General features: G+C 41.6%; 1 pseudogene; it reads right to left on the bottom strand.

Moving 5' to 3' along the window:
• Nucleotides 1-15,937: 15,937 nt before the first annotated feature.
• On the bottom strand, nt 15,938-18,612 carry LOC106829912 (large ribosomal subunit protein uL10 pseudogene; annotated as a pseudogene).
• Between the last annotated feature and the right edge of the window lie 294 nt (nt 18,613-18,906).

Below are 18,906 nucleotides of genomic sequence, written 5' to 3'. Positions count from 1 at the left end.
ACCTTCTCCTGCAGGACACCCCCATCTTTGAAGTTGGAGGCCTAGAGGCTGTGAGAGACTGATGCAGATTCCAGTTTGTTCTCGTGGGTTCTAGCTGGTCCTAATAAGTTCTAGTTTGACCTTGCTCCCTCTTACTTCACCTTCATCTTCCTTGACTATCTGTCCTGCTGACTTCAGGCCCAGCGCCAGATGCCGAAGCAGCAGCCTGACATGAACTGTTTAAACAGCTCCCACAATTGCATAAGGTCAGATCCCCATAATAAATCCTTTGTTATATATCACACCTAATAGTTCTGCTTCTCTAATTCGACACTCACTGATACAAGGCTCAATGAAGTAAAATTATTTGCCCAAGGTCACAAAGCTGGGAGCAGAATTATAAATTAAAATAGGGTGGGGTTGGCCCCGTGGCCAAGTGGTTGAGTTCATGCACTCTGCTCCATTGGCCCAGGGTTTCGCCAATTTGGATACTGGGCACAGATCCAGCACTGCTCGTCAGGTCACGCTGAGGTAGCATCCCACAAAGCACAACCAGAAGGACCTACAACTAGAATATACAATTATGTGCTGAGGGGCTTTGAGGAGAAGAAGGAGGAAAAAAAAAAAGATTGGCAACAGATGTTAGCTCAGGTGCCAATCTTTAAAAAAAATAATAAAAATAAAATAAAATAGGTTCATCTGACTCCAAATTCCATGCTTAACTGCCTGGGTAAGGAATTTCCTGTTACCTAAGCTGTGTGGAGAACTAGCATTGATTTTCCCATGGAAATAGTAAGCAATTATACTCAGCACTCCAACCCTCTCCATCCTGCTTTACTTTCTGTCAAAAAATTTATCACTATTTAACATATTATACATTGAACTACTATATTTTGTTCATTTTCTGCTCAGTCCAATAAAATATAAGCTCCATGAGGGCAGAAATGTGTATTTGTTTTGTTCATTGATATAGCTCCAGTGCCTAAAAAAATATTTTGCACATAGCAGATGCTAAATACTTGTGGTTGAATGACTTATGGAACTATGTCATACCAGCCAACAGGGACAGCACTTTGGGGTAATGAGAGACACTAAAAGAATCCAAATTTAGTCAAGAAAAAATTATTATAAGTGTTCTGATTATCAAGCTCTCCTAAAACAAAAGCTAATGCTGAGAACAAAGTGTTTCAATAGTGTCAAGAACTCATATCAACGTAATGAAAAACCACCACTAATAACAATACAAAAACCTAAACAAATGTATTGTCCGTGGTAGCCTATCGTCTCTGACACTAGTGCATGTGTACAGTATAGCCACATTTTGAAACATCCCTACTTGAAAGTCAGTAATTGTTGATGGCTAGCCTGTCTTTCAGACAACTAGAGGACAGGGGAAGAAGCTCAGACACAAAGGATCACAGACTGTCACTGCTAGAAGTACTTTAAAGGCAATCTTCATGTTACAGGTAAGGAAACGGAAGCCCAGAGAGAAGTGTTGCCTAAGGTCACACAGGTAGACCTAGGTCTGGGTCCCAAGCTGCCTAGAATCAAATATCTACTCTACTATGACCTCTGTAAGTAGTAAAAGGAGAGTAATTGTATCTACCTCAGAGTTGACATGAAAATTCAAAGAATACGTGGAAAACGAAAAACACTTAGCACGGTGCCTGGCACATAGTAAACATATTAATTACCTCTCCCTACCAGACATGCACACACACACCATAGCCCGTCAATACAAATCTTTCCCCTTCTCTTCTCCTTTGTCTATATATACATACAACGCACACCATCTAAATGAGCTTTTCTACTTATAACTATCTTTTGTGATGACAATTCTGGAACCATTTTATGAATCTAAGGAACTCCAATAAAAATGCAAACTTCAGAAACAGGGGCAGTTATTTGCTGAATAAACAGATCCATAGCTGGGTTCCTTTAGCTAGCATATTCCACTGGCACATTTAAAATTGGAATTGTTTACCAAAAGTGCATTTACTGACTACCATTTCAGGATGAGGAGCAGTGGCCGAGTTCCAGGCACACCTGCATTCATTTCAAGCCATCTGGAAAATTCCAGACATCCTCATTTCCCCCAGTGTAAGTTTGATAGTCCCCATGCTGTTGTCTGCCCTCCAAAAGTTGATGAAAAGGAAAAGAAGTAACTTCTCAGGGAGGTCTACTCCAAGAAGGCTTTACTAGAATCTCTACCAAACTTGGCATTTTGCTAGGAGATTCTGGAAAGCACAAATAAATTGAGAAATGGTGGAATGCCTGGCAGTAGAATTCAGGGGGAGTAATGCACCGCCAGCTGTTTCCTCAAATCTCATTCTGTAGATAACCACATCTGCTACTATTTCTTAAAGCTAATTCTGTTGGGGTTAACTTGAAGATGTTACTAGAAAGCCAAATATGCTCTCCACAGTCAGTGAAAAGTCTGTCCAGAAAACTATGGAAAGAGCAGATACCTGTATTATTCTTCAAGGGCAAAACGGAATTCACGTTCTGATTTGCAGTCATCAATCATTAATAGTCTGTCCTAAAAGACTGTCCTTCTCCACTTCTATCAAACATAAGTGCATCTCATCTTGTGTACACTGCTAGGGCCTTGTGACAGACGAGAGGAACTAAAATTCTGAGCAGGCACTGCTGTATTCCAGTGGTAGGGCAGAAGGAAAAAAGAAAATGAGGCTCAAGGCCAATTCCTGATCCATTCCAGGACCACACAAGCACTAAAGCCATCACTAGATCCTTCCAGATACCCGCAACAGAGACCACTGCTGCTGTTTCCTGCAGTCTGTCTTTGGACCTGAGACTTGCTATGTGGCAAGCTTCTAAGAGAACCAAAGGCAGGTAAGGAAGGCGGCCAGCCACATTCTACCTATGGGCCAGCCTCCAACCATTAAGAACATCGGTGTTCAAAAATTTCTTTTAGAAGCATCTTTCACGTAACCAAAAAAATACCATAAGATAGATGCTTTTAGTCATAAAGTAATGCTTAAGAAATATGGAGTTTCAAAGAGCTGAGTTGGAATCCAAGCTCCACCACCTACTAGCTGGGCACCCCTAAACAAATAACATTTCCGCTACATTTCAGTTTTCTTGTCTATAGCATGGAGATAATTATACCACTACTTCATGGGATCCTCGTGAGTATTAAACAACATAATATATGGATTACAATGTCTGCCATTTACCTTATGATACTTCAGCATAGACAGCGTGACATTGACACTATGTGACTGGGTTTCGGTTTTGGTTTTACCCCCAGGTCCAGTCAGTTGCCCTCATACGGATTCCCAGATGGGGACATAGAGCCAGAGTTATATTAGAAAGAGCCAGAATCCAGAGGTGATGACAACACATGCTTCTGTTACCTGTATCTCAGATACAGATCTACCCATACTTTGCTAATTAGCATAACAAATGTAAAAAATTGGTTTTCACTGATGAAAAATAGTGGCATGTTAACTTGCATGATAAATATTAAAAATTGGCTCTAACTGGTTAAAAATACATATTTTAGAGACACTCCTACCCTTGCATGAACTGGGTATTAGAATCTAGGGAATTCTATATCCTGTCTGTTCCCTTAGAGAAAGACTTGAAAATTAAACCTAAAGAATTCAGTTCCAGGCATTGATTTAGCTGTTTTTCTTGGTTTTCTAATATCTACTGTAAGGCACAAAAGTCCTGCTTCTGGGAGTGATGTCACTGAATATAGAGGAATAGGTAACTACAGGGCTCCTCCCTAAAAGCAACTAATGACCTAGCAAAAAGTGTCAGAATCAACTTTTGAAAAACTCTTGAATACAAAATCAAAAACTGACAATTACCATGGGAAGGCTTGAAGAAAAAAGAGGCTGCTTTTGGTAACAAAGCACAGTGTTATCTTAAATTACCCACCCTCTGTTGCTCACACATTGGTTTGCAAACCACAGCCTGCACCTCTGATGCAGATTGCTAATGCCAGAGGGAGCAATATGGACCTGATTCTCAAAAACTTGGGTCTTGACTTGTCTGGCATTTCCCTCAAGGACCAGAGCAAAGGCTACCCTTTGTCTTGCCCAGATCAGAGTTCCCAGTGCTAGGGCAGTTTCCTGGGCAAAGGCATTAGAAAAGGTATAGGTGCTGGCTGTAGCAATCTGGGGAAGAAACAATACTTGGGATAAGAAATAGACCAAGAAGCCTGGGAAGGTTGGAAAAGGAGCTACATGTGGGAATTAGGGCTTTTAAAAGCTCCTGTATACACCAGAGAATCAAGGAATGTACACACATGCCCCATGTGGGATTCATATTCAGAAAAGGCCTGAAAAGACTCTAAGCTTTAACCTCTGGCTAGTCCTCAGGTTCTACATAAGTGGGAAGTAAAGACTAAGAGTTGTAAATGTCCTGGTTAAGCATTGAGGAGTGCCCCTGACATAGAACCAATCTGCAAAGACTAGGAGAGTAGTCCTTTTTCCTTCTTCTTTATTTTCTCTTCTTTTTATCTTTGGTTGGCTGTAGGCATTTAAGGTAACTCTGTCAAAACACCAGCTAACCACTAAGCTAACAGAACAGAAACTTCAGGGGCCACATATGACAAAGAATACAGACTTTACAAAAATTGTTTAGAGAAGTCCACAACAGGCAAACGCAACAAATTCTGGGTAGGGTAGAAAATCTGATTTCCAGAATTGTCACACTGTAATATTCAAAATGCCCAGTTTTCAACGACAACAAAAAATTACAAGGAATGCAAAGATACCAGAAATTATTGCCCATCCACAGGGAAAAAATTAATAGAAACCGTTCCTTAGGAAACCCAGACATTGGACTTACTAGACCAAGACTTTAAGTGAACTGTCAAATATACTCAAAGACCTGAATAAAACCATAGACAAAGAACTAAAGGAAATGAGTAGAACAATGTCTCAACAAATAGAGAATATCGATGAAGAGGCAGAAATTATTAAAAAAAGACAAACTAAAATGAAAAATTCACTAGAGCGAGTTTACTAGCTGATTGAGGAAGCAAAAGAAAGACTCAGCAGAAGAAAGAACCAGCAAATTTAAAGGCAGGTCAATTGAGCTTATTCAGTCAGAGGAAAAGAATAAAGAAAAATGAACAGAGCCTATGAGACCTGTGAGACACCATCCAATGTGTACCAACGTGTGCAGAAACAGATTCTCAGAAGGAGAGGAGAGACAGAAAGGAGTGCAAAAAATATTGGAAGAATTAATGGCCCAAAACTTCCCAAATTGGATGAAAAACATGAATCTGCACATCCAAAAAGCACAAAAAACCCAGTCATGATAAATTCAAGGATCTCCACATAAAGACACATAATAGTCAAATTGTCAAAGACAGACAGAGAATCTTGAGAGAAGCCCATCACATATGAGGGACCCTCAATAGGATTACAAGCCAATGTCTCTTCAGAAACCAAAGAAGAAGTAGGACAACATATTTAAAGTTTTAAAAGAAAAATAATGTAAACCAACAATTCTACATCCAGCAAAACTATCCTTCAAAATGAAGGAAAATCTAAGGCATTCCCTAATAAACAAAAACTGAAGGAATTTATCACTAGTAGACCTGCCAACAAGAAATGTCAAAGGGAATCCTACAGGATAAAATGAAAGCACACTAGACAATAACCCAAAGACATATGAAGAACAATTGTAAAGGTAGCTACATAGGTGAGTATAAAATCCAGTGATATTACATATATCACTTATAACTCTTTTTTTCTTTTCACCACTTTTTTGTCCCCATGTGATTTAAAAGGCAAATGTGTAAAATAATAATTACAAAGTTATATTAATGGGCACATAATATATAAACATGTAATTTGCAAAAATAACAACACAAAGCAGGGGCACAGACCTGTAAGAGAGCAGTTTTTATATATTATTGAAACTAATTTAGTATTATTTCAAACTTGATTGGTATAAAGTTAAGATGTTAATTGTAATCTCCAGGGTACCCACTAAGGAAAAACTAAAAATATACAGGAAAAAAATACAGGGCAATCAAAATCATACACTAGAAAAAAATCATAAAGGAGGCAGTAATAGAGGAATTGAGGAACAAAAATTGTCTAACTCAACAACCAAAGGAGGAAAAAAAAAGAAAAAAATAGGCAAAGGACTTGAATAGACATTTCCCCAAAGAAGATATATAAATGGCCAGCAAGCACATGAGAAGATGTGCAACATCATTAATCATATAGGGAAATGCAAATCAAAACCACAATGAGATACCACTTCATACCCACTAGGATGGCTATAATCAAAAAAAATGGAAAGTAACAAGTGTTGGTGAGGATGTGGAGAAATGGGGACCCCTATACATTGCTGGTGGGAATGTAAAATGTTGTGGTCCAGTGGAAAGCAGTTTGGCAGTTCCTCTAACAGTTAAACATAGAATTACCATATGATCCAGCAATTCCACTCCTAGGAATATGCCCCAAAGAATTGAAAACAGGTATTCAATCCAGTACCTGCACATGAATGTTAATAGCAGCACTATTCACAATATCCAAAATGTAGAAGCAACCCAAATGGCCATCAATGGATAAAAAATGTGGTATATCTATATAGTAGAATATTACTCAGCCATAAAAAGGAATGATATATGGATACATGCTACAACGTGGATGAGCCTTTATGCTAAGGAAAAGAAGCCAGACATAAAAGTTCACATATTGTGTCATTCTATTTATATGAAACTTCCAGAATAGATATATCCATCAAGACAGCAAGTAGATTAATGGTTGCCAGGGGCTGGGAATGTGGGAGAGAGAAGGTGAGTAGGGAATGACTGCTTAATAGGTATAGGATTTTCTTTGACTGTGATGAAAGTTTCTGGAATTAGAGTGGTGATGCTTACACAATATTGTGAATGCACTAAACGCCACCAAATTATACACTTTAAAATGATTAACAGGGGCCAGCCCTGTGGCTGAGCAGTTAAGTTTGCGCACTCCACTTCGGTGGCCCAGGGTTTCGCCGGTTCAGATCCTGGGTGCAGATCCAGCACCACTCCTCAAGCCATGCTGAGGTGGCATCCCACACAGCAGAACTGGAAGAACCTACAACTAGAATATACAGCTATGTAGTGGGGGGCTTTGGGGAGAAGAAGAAAAAAAAGATTGGCGACAGATGTTAGCTCAGGGACAATCGTTAAAAATAAAAAGATTACTGGTTAATTTCATGTTGTGTGAATTTTACCTCAATAAAAGATAAAAGGAATGACTTTTAAAAATCCTGCTTCTGAGTTGTGGTTGTGCCTTCCTCCTATGACCCTTCTAGGCATGATGTGGTCAAAGCCTTTTATTTTTACTTTTTTATTTTTTGCAGAGAAGGATTCACTTGAGCTAATATCTGTTGCCAATCTTCCTGGGTATTTTTTCCTCCCCAAAGCCTCAGGGCATAGTTATATATTATAGTTGTAAGTCCTTCTAGTTCTTCTATGTGAGCCACCACCACAACATGGCTACTGACAAACGAATGGTGTGGTTCTAGGACCAGGAAATGAACCCAGGCCCCCAAAGTAGTAAGAGTGCCAAACTTTAACCACTAGGCCATCAGGACTGGCTCTCAGAGCCCTTTAAATGACAGATTGCTGGGACATTATCCAGCTTGCAGAATGGGTTGCATAAACTGTTTTGTCATTGTTATTAATGAATGACTGTTTAATAAATGTTAATGTGTATGACAAAATTTAGTCCAAGACTTGCTTTCATTATAACCTCATGGGGAGATTGTGAAAAAGTAAATAACCCTCACCCATCTCAAACTCAAATTTCTTTGATAGCTACCATTATCTTCAAATAAATATACATAGATAAAATCAAATTGACTAAGGCCAGTTTACAATGTGCAGTAAATGTTCAAAGAATGTTAATTGTTATTATCTTCCAAAATGAATTTAATTATGACTTATAAAGATCTGCAAGGACAGTGAAAAAGGAGGAGAGTGATTTACTTATAGAGCCAATAAGAGAATTTCTAAATAAACCATGTATGTATAACCAGACAAAGTAAAATCATATGATGTGCAGGTTTCAGAAGCCCACCACCACAACCACCACACAAGCAGAACTACAAACACTCCAAGGGTTGGGGAGCCAGCAAATACCTTTAGACAATAAAATAAATCTTATGTTTGGAGGCCAACCCCGTGGCCGAGTGGTTAAGTTCGCGTGCTCCACCTTCAGCGGCCCAGGGTTTCACTGGATCTTGCCCCAAGGGTGGTTCAGATCCTGGGCATGGACATGGCACTGCACGTCAGGCCACGTTGAGGCAGCGTCCCACATGCCACAACTAGGAGGACCCACAACTAAAGATATACAACTATATACTGAGGGGATTGGAGGAGAAAAAAAAAAAGATTGGCAACAGTTGTTAGCTCAGGTGCCAATCTTTAAAAAAAAAAAAGGAGGATTGGCAGCAGATGTTAGCTCAGGGCTAATCTTCCTCCAAAAAAAAAAAGTAATAGAATTTTAAAAAAATCTTATGCTTAATCACAAAAGGAAATTTACCAACTCCCAGTAGTTAAAGAACATTCCCTTGAAGCCAGATTGTTTTTAAAATCCATTTAAAATAATACATCCTTACATTTTTTAAGATTTTTCACTTTCCTAAGCATGCTCACACAGCTAATCATCTTATTCTCTCCACATCAATGTGAGATATGTAGAGCAGGCATTATTCCTATTTTACACATGAAGAAACTGAAACACAAAGAAAGGGACTTGCCTAAACTTGCCTAAAGGTACACACAGACTGGGTCTTCTAATTCTCGGCCCAGGGCTTTTTCAACTCAACTTAATATCACAATTGAGATAAAGGTCCAAACCATTAAACAAAAGAAACCAAAACCGTGTGAAGCCACAGAGCAAAACACACGATACGTTTTTCTCCAACAAAGAATCACACTTTTCTTTATCCTCATTTGTAACATCACCTTGCAACAACTTTGGTAACACTCAGAGGCAACAGCCAAATAGATTCAAATGAGAAAATCATACCACCACCACTACACAATCACCCTACCCTACTGGAAGCCAAAGCCATTGGCATCTGCGGATGTGACATGACGAATAGGCCACTGAATGCAAGCTCAGAGGCACAGCAAGTCAGGCCTCCATCTTGTCCCAAGGGTGGAAGCATTAGAAACTGGAATGGAGATTCTTCCATCCAAATAAGATCACCTGAAACTCAGCACCAGGAACCAAGAAGGAAGCTGCTGATAGGAAGGGAGAAAGCAAAAACAAAGAAACTCTGCACGGACGTGCCAGTCCCTTAAGCTGCAAGCAGTTCTTTTCTCCCAGCTCCTACAGTACTTTTAGTTTGTGCTACTTAACACTTACAAAATTGGCAAGCATCTGTGGAATACCTTCTATATTGGCTCAGTATACAATAAGAGAATTCTGAAGGGCACAGGAGAGAAATGGCAAGTACAGTGCCTGCCCTTTATTATGAAGAGCTTTATTATGAAGTTGGGGAGAAAAGATACTTATATCCATGAACAACGAGCCCAGGGTACAGGGCATTAGATAATAAAAGACTGTTATGTAGGAAAAAGCCGACAAAATAAGAGGTCAGAAAAGAGGCAGGGAGAAAAGAAATTCGTTTAAACCTAATAATAACCCTATGAGGTAGAAACTAGTATTATTCCCACTTTACAGATGAGGGAACTGAAACTCTGAAAGGTGCAAATTACCAAAGAAACATAGGTAGTAAGTGGCAGATTCAGGAGTTCAACAGATCTCTCTGAGTCCAAGAGGATGGGAGTAAATGGAGAATGTTTCCTGGAGAAACTAAGGCTTGAACCAGGCCTTAAAAGATGGAAATTTGAAAGGCCTTGAAAACAGGTAGGAATTTGGTAACTATCAAAAGGCATTGTGCAGTGTCACATATCAAATGTGGTGTCAGGAATATGAATCTACGGCAATATGCAGAATGACCTGAAAGAGCGAAAGACTAGAATCAGGAAATCAGCTAGGTAGCTGTCACAGAATGCAAGCAAGCAATGCTCTAGGGCAGCCTGAACCAGCATAGAAGGGGGTATAGTGAAGCAGAATTAACATATCGCAGGGAGAAAAAAAAACAGGGTGAGGTGACTTTAAAAATAGGGGTAAAGGAGATGGGTAAGCAAAGATTGCAAGAATTTGATCCTGACATACCCTGAGAATGCTGGTACCACATGATGGAAATAATGTCATCAGGAAGGGAAGCAAGCTGGAACAATGGGTTTGGAACAAACTGAGCCTGAGGTGCGGACAAAAAATTCAGGTAGAAATACCAGGAGACAGTTGAAGAAATAGGTCAGGAGCTCAGATGAGGTCAGAGCCAGAGGCAGGCATCAGCCTCCACATGGAAGTGCTAGTTGAAATCATGAAAGTATGTTGATTAGTTACTGTGGCAGACATTGTGACTTGCCTACCAAAAAGCTATTCCTCATTTCTTCTTTGCTTACAGAATCCCAATTTCATCCTATAGCAGATACGTGTGTTCTTAAGGGAGGCTGGGAGCTTTCCTGCTCCTGAGGGAAAATCAGAGAGAGTGATCTATGCCAGTGGTTCTCAACCTTGGTTGCACAGGGAAATCACCTGGGAAACTTTAAAATGTTGATACCTGGGTCCCACAGAGATTCTGGTTTAATTGCTCTAGGATATGCCTGGGCATGGGGTTTTTAAAAGCCCTCCAGGTGATTCTCTTGTGCAGCCAAAGTAGAGATCCACTGGTCTAAGCCAATCAAAAGAGTTTCACTCCCCTTGTCAGTAATTGATTTAGGTAATCCTAACCAATGGGTCCTGAAGGGAAGTTGGGGGGAGGGGCATGGAAGATAGATTTTTCTTACTCTTAAAATTTAAGTGCACTGCAGGAAACACCATTCTTTAGATGAACATCATCATTTCTACATGCAATGCATGGAACTGCTGCAACCATCTTGCAGTTCTGAAAGGGATTCGTTAAAGATAGCAGGTGAAAAGATGGACAACACCTGTGTTGTTAATGAGGTCCTTGAGCTACTGAATTGACCAATTCTGGAACCTCCCTAGCTTTAGATGTCTTGTTATAAGAAATAATATTTGTCCTTATTGTTTAAGTCACCATGAGTTGAGCTTTCTGTTACTTGCAGCTGAAAGCATCCCAATTGGAAACATATATAGATGCCTCTGCCATGGATTGCCATAAAAAGATTTCACATATATTTCATAGTAAATATTATACTGTACTGTATTCATTGATTTCCTGTCTCTTTCCCTAGTTTTTGAGTTCCCAGAAGACAAGGCTTGTGTCTAATACATTTCTGTATCCTCAGAGCATAATTTTTGTTATCAGTGCCTATAGAGTGGATTTTGACTGCTAGCAACCCTGTGTACAGCAGAGTGGAACCCTGCCCAGTGTTTTTTGTGCCATTCTCTCATCTTCTGGTGCTATATCAGACAATGCTCTGCTGCTATTCATAGGGTTTTCATGGCCAATTTTTTTGGAAGTGGGTGGCCAGGTCCTTCTTCCTAGTCTGTCTTAGTCTAGAAGCTCCACTGAAACCTGTCCACCATGGGTGATCCTGCTGGTATTTGAAACACCTGTGGCATAGCTTTCAGCATTATAGCAACACACAGCCACCACAGTATGACAATCGACAGATGGTCGTGTGGTTCCCTGATTGGGAAATTAACCTGGACCACAGCAGTTAAAAGCACCAAATCTTAACCACTAGACTACCAAGGCTCCAGAGCACACTATAGGTGTCCAAACATAAATAAATATTGAAAAATATAAAAAATGATTGATGGATAGATGAAAGAGTACACAGAGAAAAGACGTGAGTGTCAACAACAGTGTCTTCAGGAGAATCCACAGTTAGAACGAAGAAGAGAAAAGAGGGAACCAGGAAATAAAAGAGAAGTGTGGTCAAAGGGATAGAAGGAAAACTAGTATAGGGCTGTGTCATGGAAGCCAATATATTTTTAAAAATTAATGTTAGGGTAGTCAGCGGGGACAAGAAAACATGGGAGTGAAGAAAAGCCTATTGTGATTTGGTGAGAAAGAGATACCTGGGACCCTCTGGTATGTATTTTCCCAAGCAGACTCAAAGCCTCATGAGGAGATATTTCTCAACAATCTAAGTTACTCGTCCTCTGCAGTGGAATCTTCGGCATATTCAGGTGCTTATGCTGAAATTACTATTCTTAGTCAATGCAGCATTTAATGGAATCTCAATAACTTTGTCTTCAGTTTGGTTTCTGGTGACATCATCAGCTTTGGGGATCCCATACCCAACTGAAACTAGATCAAAGTCAATAGTTATTACCATCATCATGAAATACGGTAAAATATCATTGGACAAAGAAAGAAGAGATCAAGTTTTCTCTGCAGGAAAGTGAAGAACTTTGGGTGTCAATTTCTTCAAACACACCATAGCACCTGTCACAGATATGTCGGTGGCATAAAAAGGTCACCTGCCTGCAGCCTTACTCTCTAGCTCGCAAGTCAACAGGGGGTTTCCCAGGGTGGTAACACTCTCGGTTAAGATGTTCTGGAGCCCTAATTTCCACTTCAAATGATAGGTTATCTCTACTTTCGATTAAACAAGTAACTTTAATCTGTTGCCATGGAATTCTTCTGCATGACTTTGGTCTCTGAGAATGGTGTGTTTCTGGGAAGGAGTCTTGGGGAAAGTCCCCTTCTTCAGTGCACAGCCCTTCCTCTGTTTCCATCTGGAAGCTTTTGCCACTGCCCCGCAAGTAGAGAACATTGGATCCTGTAGGTAAGAAGTACCCTCTGAGAATTCTTTGAGATCTGTAGGAGCCCATTCAGCCTCTAAATAATTAGCTGAGAAATGTCAGGAACTCCCCAAATCCAATAAAGTTTGACCTTGGCATAGTCTCAGGAGAGCATGATTGTATCAGCATGTTTAATACAAAGTCCACTGTTTCCCACTGTTCCCTGTGGTAGATAAAATAATGACCAGCCCCCCCGCAGATGTCCACATCCTAATCCCCAAAACCTATGAACATGTTAGTTACAGGGCAAAAAGGACTTTGCTGATGTGATTAAGTTAAATATCTTGAGATGAGAAGATTACCCTGGATTATCCAGGTGGGTCCAATGTAATCACAAGAGCCTTCTAAGAGCAAGGCAGGGGTATCAGAGTCAGAATAAGATGTGATGACAGAGCAGAGGGGAAAAGGAGAGGGAGAGGGATTTAAAGGTGCTATGCTGCTGGCTTTGAAGATGGAGAAGGGATGTGGGTGGCATCTGGAAGCTAGAAAAAGCAAGGAAACGGTTCTCCCCTAGAGCCTCCAGAAGGAACCCAGCCCTGCTGACACTTTGATTGTAGGACTTCTGAACTACAGAACTGTAAGAGAATAAATTCGTGTTGTTTTAAGCCACTAAGCTTATGCTAGTTTGTTACAACATCAATAGGAAACTAATACACTTGCCATCATAACTTTTGAAAAAAAGGTCAAATATGGAGGAAAAATACAACTAAGTGGTCAGCCTTCTTTTGGAAATTCACAGTGCACATTCGTTCACCAATGACCCTGAGAAGGCCTATGGAAAGAAACCTATCTAACTTTAACTCAGTATTGACCATGGAAAAAAATTTTAGCTGCAAACATCAATTATCTTCCTGCAGAACAATGTTCCTTTCTCAGAACACTGGTTTGAGGTAAAGCTGCTGCTAACTCAGTGCGTGGTGATTTGACTGAAGCTGAAGGGAGACGTGTTAACCAGAGGAGAAGTTAGCGTGGAGAGCTAGAAGGTGGTGAGTCAAAGAACAAGAAACTCTCAATGTGTTGCTCAACTGGTCCAGGAAAGCTCATTCTCACATACAAATATGAGTATTTAGTCCCTGCTGTCTGATCTGTCTCTAGGATGGGGCTATCACAGGTAGATGGCAGAAGTCATGAAGACAATCCAAGGAGTTCCCCTAATTCTCCTTTCTCCCCAGCCAACCTTCTGCTATCGTTAAGCTTTATTTTCAACTCTGGCCTGACTGGCTAACATACCAACTCCAGTCTGATTAACAGTTATCTATACTCCCTAAAATGAATAAATTGGAATTTGGCTTTGCATCTCTATCCCTTGTGATTTAAGTTTGGTGAGCATGAGTCCATCTCCAGGAGATGACTGACCTCTAAGTATCTCTTACAAAATTCAGTTTCTGGGCCTAACTAGTACACTTTAAGGTCCTGCCTAAATTGCCAGACAGACAAACCATCTTAATGACACTTTGACCCTGCCTTACTCTAATTGCCACATCCCTCTTGGGGGCAATTTCCTTGTCCATAACAGCTTGGCCACCATGTCTAAGTAAAAGTTTATTTAAAGTGCGTTCATTTGACTGAGTTCGCCTGCAGGGGGAGGTCAAGCAATATCAGATATGAACAGAAAAGGGCTACAGGGGCAGAGAACAGGGGGCAACTTGGGATAGATATGATGATCCTCCCTTTGGACCAATGCCATGGGGGTAAATGAGGCTACCACATCCATTTCCTGTACTGATAGAGGGAGGATGTCAGAGCAGAGATGAGAAGTAGTACCATATATCCATTCTGATCCCTTGGTAGAAGCCAGGTGGAATGCTGGGTTACAGTGTGTGCACAGCTATTGTCTTCCCAATACTTCATTTCAAGGACTTTTCCCTTCCTTCCTCTGTCCACATGGTACCAGTGGGAACTGCATGTTCCTGCAATGTGACGTGCAGCCCTCTGTCCATGGTTTTATAAATCCCTCTTTTGTGAGTTACATTTGGTTAGCAAAGGTTGATCCCCAAGAGACTGAGTCCAGGGCTGGACACCTAAACCAAACTGAGCTAATAAATTCCTTCTGAGGGAATTTTTGAGCTAAGAGAGAAATCAGTTTCTCTCTCTGGATGGTCAGATCCATTCCATGTAAAACTCGGGTGATATTAGCCACCACATTTTCTTCCATATGGACTAGAAAGAGAGAGCTGCTTTAATGTAAGAGGGAAGAATGAAACACAGGTACAAAGAGGTGCAGAAGCAAGTGGTAGAAAGAGAATCCAGATAGTATTTATCCCACAGTTCCAGTTCATCTCTGAAGATCACCTGTATTCAGGAACTTGGGTTTTATGAGACACCCCTGAATTCATACTAAAAAAAAAGAAATCTCCTTTTGTGTTTAATCTGTAAAATTGGGATAATAACTCTACCTTCTATGGTTGATTTAAAAGAGTCTGTAGGAGCCGGCCCCATGGCATAGTGGTTGAGTTCGGCACACTCCGCTTTAGCAGCCCAGGTTTGCAGGTTCATTTCCCGGGTGCGGACCTACACCACTCATCAGCCATGCTGGGGTTTTGTCCCACATACAAGTTAGAGGAAGACTGGCACAGATGTTAACTCAGGGCTAATCTTCCTCAAGCAAAAAAAAAAAAAGAGGAAGATTGTTAATGGACGTTAGCTTAGGGTGAATCTTCCTCAGCAAAAAAGTAAAAATTAAAAAAAGGGTCTGCAAATTTGTAAATTTATAAAGCCTTTAGAACTCTGCCTAGTACATAGTAAGTGCTAGATAAGGATTTATTAAAAAGTATTTTTGTTACTTGCAACCAAGAATGCTGTAACTAATAATAGAAGGATCCAAAGGGCATGCCCAGGCTCAATGGGAAAGACAGCTCTGATCAAATAGCACCTAATAGGAGAGCAAAAGTGGGAGGCAATGACATATATATCATGTGTAAGAAGCACAACTCAGGGCTGGCCTGGTGGCGCAGCAGTTAAGTGCATATGTTCCCCTTTGGCGGCCCAGGGTTCGCTGGTTCAGATCCCGGGTGCAGACATGGCAGACACGGCGCTGCTTGGCAAGCCATGCTGTGGTAGGCATCCCACATAGAAAGTAGAGGAAGATGGGCATGGATGTTAGCTCAGGGCCAGTCCTCCTCAGTGAAGAGAGGAGGATTGGCAGCAGTTAGCTCAGGACTAATCTTCCCCTCCCTACCCAAAAAAAGAAGGGCAACTCACTTCACCAACTCAGGATACAAATTTTTAACATTTCTTTTAATGTTCAAATTATTATGACTGAGTTTTTACATTCCATATTGACAGGAAATTCAGTCCTTATCTTGGGGTCCCTTAGAACACAGGGTATCAGATATACTCCCTGAGACTACTATACAGCTTTGGCCACTGGGCTGGATTATGTCCCACAAGGATGATGGGGTATGGTTGCCCAGACAAATGTTTCAAGATAAAGTAGGTTGGGCTCTTCCAATTCTTTCACACACATGGACCTTTGCTTGTGGCATAAACTTGCCCACAGGAGGGGCTGTGCTGAGGCAGTTCTGGTATCAGTGGCTTCAAAGACTTTGCAGAAATGTCCCCCAATGCCCCTTGCACCACAGGAGCCCCAGTGCAGGGGCCAGCTGCCTGGTCCTGTCTCCTTCTACCCTCATAGTGCTTTTTTTTTTTAAGAGAAGTAAGCCTTTATTTCCTCATTTCACAAATAAAGCTGGCTGAGTTGGTTGCTTTTGGTGATTAGTCAAAGATACCAAATCTCATATCTTCCTCCAGCTCCTCCGACTCTTCCTTTGCTTCAGCCTTGACTGGGGCTGCGGCAGCAACAGGAGCAGCAGTGGTGTCAGTGGCCTTGATCTTCTCAGCAAGTGGGAAGGTGTAATCAGTCTCCACAAACAAAGCGAGGACCCACTTGTCCCCACTGGTGATAGAACGGGGGTACTGACGTGACAGCTGGGTAACCAATCTGCAGACATATGCAGGCAACATTACAGACACCCAGGAAGCAAGAATGCAAAGTTTCCTCCGTGACGTCAAGCACTTGAGAGTTGTAGATACTGCCATGATCAAACACCTGCTGGATGATAGCCCAAGGGAGAAGGGGGAGATGTTCGACATGTTCAGCAGTGTCGCTTCTAGTCTTAATCAGCCGCACGCCACTCAGAATTTCAATGGTGCCCCTGGAGATTTTAGTTGTAATGCCTAAAGCCTGGAAGGAGGAGGTCTTCCCAGGCCTCAGACCAGTGTTCTAGGCTGCCAAGTAACTTCACATGGGGCAATGGTACCAATACAGGTGCAGCTGGCACCTTATTGGCCAGCAGCAGCACGTCACTGATCTCATGGGAGCTTGTTGGTCCTTCTTCAGGAACAGAAAGCCCGCTTTCCCCCGGATATGAGGCAACAGTTTCTCCAGAGCTGGGTTGTTTTCCAGATGCCCTTGAATGGCCTTGTGCATCATGGTGTTCTTGCTCGTCAGCACCACAGCCTTCCTGCAGAGGGACATGCAGATCTGCTGCATCTGCTTGGAACCCACATTGTCTGCTCCCACAATGAAGCATTTTACATAATCATCCCAAAGCTGGATGATCTTAAGGAAGTAGTTGGACTTCCAGGTCACCCTGTCTTCCCCAGGCATCATGGTGCTTCCTCAGGGATTGCCATGCAGGGTTTAAAGATGATGTCACTCTCATGAGGACACCTGGCAAGCGGAGGTCTCTCATGGTGCTTGTGTGTGTGTGTGAGGAAGATTGGCCCTGAGCTAACATCTGTTGTCAATCTTCCTCTTTTTGCTTGAGGAATATTGCAGAAGATTGTCGCTGAGCTAACATCTGTGCCAATCCTCCTCTCTTTTATGTGGGATGCCGCCATAGCGTGGCTTGATGAACGATGCTAGGTCAGTGCCTGGGATCCGGACCTACAAACCCCAGACTGCTGAAGTGGAGCACACGAATTTAACCACTACATACCACCGGGCCACACCCTCTCATAATGTTTTTTATCTCAGGAGTTTTGTTGCCCTTTCCTGCTCCCTGGAATGGGCCAGGACCACCCTAGTCTATCCTAAAACGTTATAATAACTTTGGGCCTCAAATAGAAAAGGGTTGCAATCTCAGTCAGAAATCCAGGATCTCAATCTCAGTCTCAAATAGAAGCCCAGGTACTCCTTATGCAAATTTCCCCTATTCCCTTGGGACAACTATCAGTGTCCTATGTTGATGGGCATGTAGTGTTTTACATTTTTGTAAGTCAAGGGCCATTCTGGTGACTTTCCCAGAATAAAGGAGGAAAGCCTCAAAGAGAATCAACGTCTTCACTAAAAACTGCCAGCAACCTCCAAATGGCAGCTTCCCTGCTTAGGAAATAAATAAGGAGAGTCTCTTCATGGGGAACCACAATGCATAGGTTTGCCATCCCCAAGTTAGAAAATGGAAAGACACTGGCACCTAGAGGAAGGGAGGGAGGTAGAGGAGTGAAAATTGATGGAGGTACAAACAAGACTGGAAGCAACAAATCCAAACCACAACTTTGCTTATGACCAACCTAATGCAGTCAAGAGGTACTATGCAGGGAAGTAGCTGAGGGCAGCATGGGCAAATACACACTCCTTGAAGGAGCACTGCCAGGGAGCCCACAGACCCTGCCGCAAGGGGTCTGCAAAGCCTTCTGCTTGCTTCTTATCGACTTGGCAACAAGAGCTTCTTTCCCATTGGATCTACTTATTGAGGTTGTGCTAGAGCAGTGTTTCCCAAAGGGTGGTCCCCAGACGAGCAGAGCAGCAGCATTACCTGGGAGCTTGTTAGAAATGCAAATTTTGGGGCACCTCCCAGACTTGCTGAATCAGAAACTCTGGGGTGGGGGGTGGGGAACCAGCAGGCTGTGTCTTAATCACCTCCAGGTGATTCTGGTGCACACAAATGTGATAACCAGTGGCCTAGATCTATTTTAATCCACAAGCTCTGTGCTTTGCGCTGGGGTGGGGATGCCTGATAAAACACAGAATGCCAAGTTAAATTTGAATTTCAGATAAACAACATTAAGTTTAGTGTAAGTATGTTCAAAATATTGCGTGGGATAGTTTTCATTTTATTATATATTTATAAAAGCATCTGTTGTATATCCAGAATTCAAATTAACTAGGCATCTTGTGCTTTTATTTACCAAATCTAGC

This window comes from Equus asinus, chromosome X, assembly GCF_041296235.1.
Source record: "Equus asinus isolate D_3611 breed Donkey chromosome X, EquAss-T2T_v2, whole genome shotgun sequence".
Classification (NCBI taxonomy): domain Eukaryota; kingdom Metazoa; phylum Chordata; class Mammalia; order Perissodactyla; family Equidae; genus Equus; species Equus asinus.
Note: the sequence above shows the minus strand (reverse complement) of the source record. Positions and strands in the feature narration are given on the sequence as shown.